Source organism: Mus pahari, chromosome 8 (genome assembly GCF_900095145.1).
Source record: "Mus pahari chromosome 8, PAHARI_EIJ_v1.1, whole genome shotgun sequence".
NCBI classification, from domain to species: Eukaryota; Metazoa; Chordata; class Mammalia; order Rodentia; family Muridae; genus Mus; species Mus pahari.
The window spans coordinates 37,126,906-37,134,842 of NC_034597.1; the positions used below are offsets into that span (position 1 = coordinate 37,126,906).

At 41.8% G+C, this 7,937-nt stretch overlaps 1 long non-coding RNA gene across 2 annotated transcripts in view; it reads right to left on the bottom strand.

Annotated features, from left to right (window-relative positions):
* Positions 1-6,771, bottom strand: part of LOC115064562 — a 30,822-nt gene extending 24,051 nt beyond the window's left edge. For both annotated transcript variants that reach the window (XR_003844404.1, XR_003844403.1), the window contains exon 1: positions 6,558-6,771. This is a non-coding gene — a long non-coding RNA (uncharacterized LOC115064562). The remainder of the gene's footprint in view (positions 1-6,557) is intronic.
* Between the last annotated feature and the right edge of the window lie 1,166 nt (positions 6,772-7,937).

Consider the following 7,937-nt stretch of genomic DNA (forward strand, 5'->3'; position numbering starts at 1 on the left):
CACTACTGGGACCTTCAACAATGTCATCAGAAGAAAATGACATTGGAATATAGACCCTGTGAAAAGTAGTCTGAATGTGAGAACAGAGGACAAGAAAAGAAATGTGTCCCTGAGGTAAAGAAGAGAGAGTTAGAAGGAGCTCCATTCCAACAGATAAGAAAAGTGAGGTAGGATTTAAGCAGCATAAAGCATTCCTGTGTTGGGGCGCTGTTCGGGTAATATTCAGCAGGAAGGGGCACTAAGGTCAAGAGTTTTGTTTCAACATCTAAGCTAGGCTAGCACTTGGTGGACAAACTTAGACAATCAATCTGAAATGAGCATTATACCAAATAGTCTGGTTCCACTCGTATGTGTGGGACTTAATTCCCAGCAGGGCAAAAATTCACAGTGTTCACAACTAAGACATCATGACTGACAAAGGAGGGAGCAACCTTAGCATATTATTCCATTTTAATGAGGAAAAATAACCCAAAACTAAATAATCTCAAGTACTGAAAGGTTCTCTGTCACCACACGTGGATGTTATGATTCCCTGGGATTCAGCTCTGCCTGCCCACTATGTTCTTGATTAGCATAAATTAATCGATTATATAGTCCCAGGTATATCTCTTTGGGTTCTATCGATCAAGTAAAACTAATCTAATGTCAGCTGGGTGAAAGGTAAAAGCCATTAGTGGTGTTAAAATTCCTTCCCTGGGAGATATAAACAACACCTACTATTCCTCCTAAGGAGCAGATGACAGAGGGAGAATTCCCACACAAGTTCACTCTGGGGTGTCAGTGAGTTAATTGGGCTAATTTACAGAGCAATAGGTAAGAGGTTATGGGCAGGAGTGAGGGTGACCTTAAAGCAGCCCCACTTCAAGGTCTGCACCCAACATGCATGATGACGTCTCCTGGCCCACTGGATGGAACCCCACCCACAAGTTCTTCCCAGACTATACAAGTTGAGCCCTTCCCGGAAGCAGTGTGCACTTAGGTCAGAATTGCATACAGCTGATTAGGTGTGGCTTCTCTCATTGTGGACCTGAGTCCACCCTTGCCCTTCCTTCTCAGGGGAAAGTCAAAAGGGAGTAAGTCCATTCTTCTTAATGGTTTGTAAGTGGGCAGAGCTGAACTCAGGAAGATGGTGGCAGTTTGGCTCAGAGAATAGTCCTGTGCAGAGTCAGCTTCCACCTGGAATGTCATTCACACCATCACTGTTGCTATGAAACCTGGAATTTACCCAACTTAGTAACACTGTTCCCACCAAACACAAACAAAGAAACCTGCGTTACAATTAATATAGTCAGGTAATGAGGTTGACAAATAGAAAACACATTTGCATGGTGATGAAATTTTGCTTTAAACTCTTTCAAATCCTTAAGTTCCAAAAATATTTGCTTCGCAAACTTTGGAGTGACTTCGATATGTAGTCAAAGTTAGTTTACAATAATTTTAAGTGACTGTCCAAACTACTACAATATTTACAGCATATAAATTGAGGCTTGATAATCAAAGCCAGGCATAGGGCTTTTGTGTTTAATCCTAGTATTTGGGATGCTGCAGCAGGAGGTTCCTGAATTCTAAGCCAGCCTAGGCTACTACACAATAAGTTAAAGGCCAGCTTGGCCTACAAGCAAGACTTTGTCAAAAGAAAGAAATTATAAGAAAAAAAAAAGCATTGGGTTTCAGATCTGGTTTCTCTGATCACTGACAGATAGATTTCCACATCTTTTCCTATCTAGTAATTTTATCTGCTCACTGATCTGTGCCTCTGAGAATCCTGGATACAGAGTGCTACCTTCACGTGGCCTTGAACTACAACCTTTTACAGAGAAAAAGCTGCTTTTGTCTCAAGTGCCTGGGATTTCCCATAACTCATAAAGGTTGGTGCTGGGGCAAGGAGATGGCTCTGTTGATAAAGTATAGACTTGAGTTTAGTATGCGGTGCCCATGTAAAGGCTGGGTGTACGAAGTGGCACACATCTATAACACAAGTCTGGGAGAGGCAGAGATAGGAGGATCTCAGAAACTCAGAGGCCAGTCAGTCCAGCCAAAATTATGAACTACCCATTCAGTGTAAAACCCCCATTTAAAAACCACAGAGGACTCTGTTTTTCAATTCAGTATGTTAGTTCTTGTCTTTTTATTGGAGAATTGAGACAGTTCATCTTGAGAGTTATAACTGAGCAGTGTTTATTAATTCCTGGTTTTCTGTTGTTCTGACATTGTTACTTTTGGAAGTATCTTGTTTTGTTATGTTTGTTATGTTTTTAAAGATTTCTTTGGTTAACTGTTTTAGAAGTATTTCTCCCTGTATCCTCTTGGGTGTAGTTAATCTCTTCAGACTGAAGTTTTCCTTTTATTGCCTTCTGTAGAGCTGGATTGGTGGACAGAAATTGCTTAAATTTTGTCATGGAATGTTTTCCTTTGTCTTTCAGTTGTGATTGACAGTTTTGCTGGATGTAGACATCTGGGTTGGCATCTGTGGCCTTTCAGAGATTACAGAACATTTGTCTAGGTCTTACTGGCTATCAGATTCTGCATTGGAAAGTTGAGTATTATTCTAGTGGGCCTGCCTTTATATAGACTTTGGTCTTTTTCCTTACAGCTTCTAATATTCTCTACATTTGGTGATTTCATTGTACTGTGTTTTGGGGGAGTTTCTTTTCTAGGCCCGTCTATTTAATGTTCTGTATGCCTCTTGCACCTTAACAGTCATCTCTTTCTTTCTTTAGGTTTGGGGAAATTCCTTCTATGATTTTTGTCTATCTACATATTCTTGACCCCAACAACTATACCAGGAATGGGTTCTATCTTGTGAAGTTGGCTTTAAATCCCATCAGAAAATGATTCAGTTTTTCCATAACACATGTGCCACTACCACACCAGTAAGTACCTCTTACCAAGCTGGTTATCATTGTAGTGCACAGGATTCACACCGGGATAAGATGGATGGATCCAGGGACTAGAGTAATAGCCCAATGGCTAAGAGCACTGGCTCCTTCTATAAAGGCCCCAGGTTTGATTCCCAACATCCACATGGCAGTTCACAACCATTTGAGACTCCAGCACCAGGGGGGGCTGGCATCTTCATTTGACCTTCATAGCCACTGCATGCATATGGTACACAGATAATTACACACATGCAGGATTTACTTTAATATCACATACAAGATGACATTGGGTCTCCAACCCCAGTGCCTTATTCCTCACCTGATTCCTGTGAGGCAGGGTCTCTCTGTGAACCTAGAATGAAGCTAACGGTGAGCAATCCCCAGTGATCCTCTGATGGAATCACAGGCACTTCTGACCATATTCAGATGCTGGGGTATGTCCTGGGAATTAGAAATCAGACCTTGTGCTATGTAATAAGAGCTATACTCACTGAGCTTTCTCACCAACCTCTCTCATACATTTCAACTTCATATTTCCTGATTATTCCTTCACAGGCCAATGCTCTGGTAACATCAGTCCTTCCAATACAAAGATAATTCTTTCATCTAGCCTTGGTGATCACATTTACTTTTGTGCAATTTTTAAAAAGGTGTTTTTTTTTTTTTTTTTTAAACCCGGAACTCAATAGGCTGAGGCAGGAGGATCATAAATTTAAGGATGGCAATGCTGTGAGATCCTGTCTCAAATGAAACAAACAAAACAAAAGAGATGTTTTCAGCACAAAAATCCATTCCCAGCAAGATAATTATATTCCCAGGATGGTGTCACGGGATTGATTTGAGTTTCTGTCAGGCTTCACATATGAGCTGTAGGGCTTCAGAGCATCTCAACTTTTCTTATATGGTAGAAACAGTACTCTTTGAATAAAGAGACTTCAGTTGCTAGGCAATGAGCTCATCCTGATATTGTGCTTTATGTTACCATTGTTGCTTGTGTTCTACTTTGAACAGTTGCAAGTGCTTTTGGGTCAACGTTAGGCATGGATGGTAAGAGAGGGCCAGGAAGTAAATTTTATACCAAATTCACCAGCTAAATAGCCTAAAATCTTCAGTAAGGGAAGCTGAGGCAAGAAGACTTAGAAAGGGAAGCAGGCTTATTAACAATATTTTATATTTACACCCTTTATTTAAAAAAAAAGAACACTAGACTGGGTGAAAACTTGAAGTTTGCATTTAATAGCTGTCATTGCTCTCTGGATTTTATTCCATTATGAACCTCAAATTTGATCACGGAGAACTTTCTTTTGCAAAGGCTTACTTCTATATAATTTTAATATAGAATGCTGATAGTTATACATGAATAAAAATGTAAAAAGAAAAACAAATCATGTATTTAATAAAAAAAATCTATTGGGATTGATCAATTAGACCCTAGACGAGTCACCCATTCTCTCAGTTTACATTATGAAGAATCTGATCAGAAAATTAAATATGAACATATAACCAAGAATTCCGCTAGACATTCCTGTGTTCTATGGGGCTCTGTCACCATTGTACAATTAAAACTTGAATAAGAAAGGTGGGCAGGGAATAAATTATCGCTTGAACGGTAACCCTTAAGAGGCTTTTCCCCTGTTGCCCAGAATAATAGATTAGACCTCTTGGTCTGGAGGAAGATGGATGAAAGCCAACAGCTTGGGACCCACACGTTCCCATTCTGGATCCAAAGGCAACATTACTTCTACCCTCTTCCTCAGTGAGATGATGATTGCTAACCCAGAAGTTTGGCTCGCCACGCCTTTCTCTGGGTGACAGATTACGTGCCCACCTAGGTGCTGAAGGTTAGGAAGATGGGTTTTTGGAGAAGAGAGTAGACTGGCTTGTGAAACAGAAGAAAAGAGTAGAGACCTTCTTGCCACGCCCTATAGAACTGAGCACCTGTAGCTTATCCTAAGAGGAAGCAGAAAAAGCCTAGGGGCTGTGGGAGGTACACCGTGAATCTTTGCTCTCAGGAGACAGAGGCAAGTGGATCTCTAGGACTTCCAGGCTAGCCTGGTCTACATAGCAAGTTCCAAGCCTGCCAGAACCTACCTCAGAGGGGTGGGGAAAGGGCTCAGACTATCCTTTAATCATGGAAGTAATATGATCAGATTCACGTAAGTGTCCTTTCACTGCCCTGTGGGTAATAGAATGACTGTGAAGTAAGAGTAAAGGAGAGAAGAACAGTTCAAAGATGCAGGCCAGGCATGGAAGACTGGAACAAAGTCAGCAGTACTTAATAGATAAACTTCCAGACTTAGCTGACTGGGAAAGAAAGATTTAAAAAGAATAGACAATGCATCCTTGTCTGAGATAAGCAGCATACCTAGTGGTTCTTCACTAGAATGAATTTAACCTGGCTAGAGGACTCGCTACAGACATTATTTGGCTGGTTAATGAAGGGCTTCTAGCCCCTTTAGTGTATTTAGAACGTGTACTTAAGATGAAAGTGTTCCTGACTCACAGAGACAGTAGTCCCCATGATAGAAAACAGAAAGACTCTCTAGGTCACATTTAGGTTCCATCATCTGAGGCTCTCTTCCAAGGAACTTGTGGTCCCTCCAAATGTGAAATCAAGCGTCGAGGTAGACATTTGTATCTGGGTGTTAGAGGAAAGATCTAAATAGAGACAAAGCTGGGTGTGATGGCCCACACCTGGGACACTCAGGAAGGCTGAAGTGGGATGACTGACAGGAATTCAAACCCAGCCTGGGCTACATAATAAGTTCAAGGCCAGCCTACACCACATATTGAGTTTTAGCCCAACCTAGGCTACATAATGAGTTCCAGGCCAGCCTAGGTTTCATAATGAGTTCTAGGCCAGCTTAGGTTTCATAATGAGTTTGAGTCCAGCCTAGGCCACATAGTGACTTCGAGTCCAGCGTAGGCCACATAGTGAGTTCCAGTCCTACCTAGGCCACATAGTGAGTTCCAGGTCAGCCTGAGCTACAAAATGAGACTTGGTTTCAAAAATCCAAAGCATAAACAATAAATTAAAAAAAATAAATTGGAGATGGGTGACAGCAATTGATATTTATATTGTAATAGAAGTTTCAGTTTTATATTGTAATAGAAGTTTATATTGTAATAGAAGTTGATATGAAATAACCTAATTGCAATGAGAAAATCAAACATTTTACAGGGAGGAGAATGAGTTGTCTAAAAAGACTCACAGCCCAGGAGTCATAGGTGGGAGTCACATATCAGATATCCTGCATATCAATATTTATATTATAATTCATAACAGTAGCAAAATTACAGCTATGAAGCAGCCACAACAATGTTATGGTTGAGGGTGAGGAGCTGTAAGGGTTGCAGCACTCGGAAGGTTGACAACCACTGAGAGTCTAAGGCAATGTTCTAAGCAGAGAATGTGTAAGTAGATTGAAGGCTGTGTCTAATTTTGGCAAGGCCTGACACTCCATCCTCTTCCCAACCATAAGCCTCCAGATTGATTTCAGGCCCTCCACTCAGGAAGGCTGGATACTGGCATGGCAGCTGTCCGTGGGAAATTATTACTTAAACTGTAGGTGATTTGGAGATTAATTATGATCCCCTTTCAGATGCTGAGCTCAAAGGGTAACAACCTCTGTACACAAGCACTCATAACGTGTAGCACTCCCGGTACCTTGTGTTTACCTCTTTGTGGCTTTGACATTGGCAAGAACCGAAACTCTCGGTGTTCCGTGGCGTCCTTTCTGTGGCCAAGTTCACCCAGGCCAAAACAGTGACCCTTCACACCCAGCTTCTCTCCAGGCTCCTCCTGGAACATGGACAGATTTCTCTCTCTGCTGCAGAATGTATAGCTTTGTAGAACACTGGTCTGATATATGTGTCTTCTGATTTCCCTGAGGGCAGGCCCTGGTCTTAAGAGAGCTTCTGTCTCCAGGGCCTGTCGCTATGCCTAGCATTCGGTATGTGCTGAGTAAATGTTTGCTGAATGAATGGAAAGTTGCATAATCTTCTGTTAATTCATGAACAGGCAATCAGGAAATTCCATCTTGAAGTATTCTTTCATCATAGACTGTAAAATATTGTTTAAATAAAGGATGTGGTTTATCCATGTTTAAGTTTTAGGTCAGTTTTCTATGGAGTTAGTAAAATCTCATTCCAATACAAATTATTTAATCCCCTGGTGCCTTGGGTTTTCTGCCTATAAAATGAGGATGGAGGTTCTGATTTCCTTGGTTCTGCAAAGAGGGTTGCAAAGCTCAGAGTCCTTCTTACCCAAAGCAACAGTCCTTGGGTTGATGCTCAACCTCCTGTCTCATTCCCAAGCTGGTTAGGAGGCTGCGATTGGACTTTAGCACTCGGAGTCTGCTGATTGTTGCTCCCAGAACAAAGGCTGAACGATGAGTGTTACTAGTCATGCCACTCATTGCCTAAGAAGTGATTTTCCTCAAGGGCTCTGTCCCTCGGAGCTGAACAAGGACGAAGAGTTGGTGGCCTTAGGGCAGAGCTGGGTCAGCTGCAGCAATGGTGGTGACTGCTATATTTGAGGTTTCACTGGACGTGTGATATGTGTTCAAGCTAATCTTCTTTCTAGTTTAATTTTGCTTCTCAGTTAACTGAACAGTCTCTTGCTAGGAAAATCTGTCAGTGGCCTGAGAGATTAGTTGAACCAAAGGTTGTCTTTCCGGCTGCAGTCTAAGTAATGAAACCTACCAATGACCATCCGTCACTGTTCCACTTCCCACATAGTGGCCACCACAGATTGAGCGCTGGTTCTGCCACAGGCTTTGCAAGTGTATTGCTATTATTGCTTTGCCATGTATCCATGGGGGTGCTGTAACTATCATTGCTTCCCATGCAGAAGAGTGAGGCTCAGAGACATTTCACAGCCTCTCAGTCTCACATGGCCCCGATCACTCAGAGACAGGACAGATAGTCAAATACCGATGACTCCAGCTCAGCCTACATGCCACAACTCAAAACTTCCCTATACATTCATAGGTTTGCTCATGTTCTCTCTCTCTCTCTCTCTCTCTCTCTCTCTCTCTCTCTCTCTCTCTCTCTCTC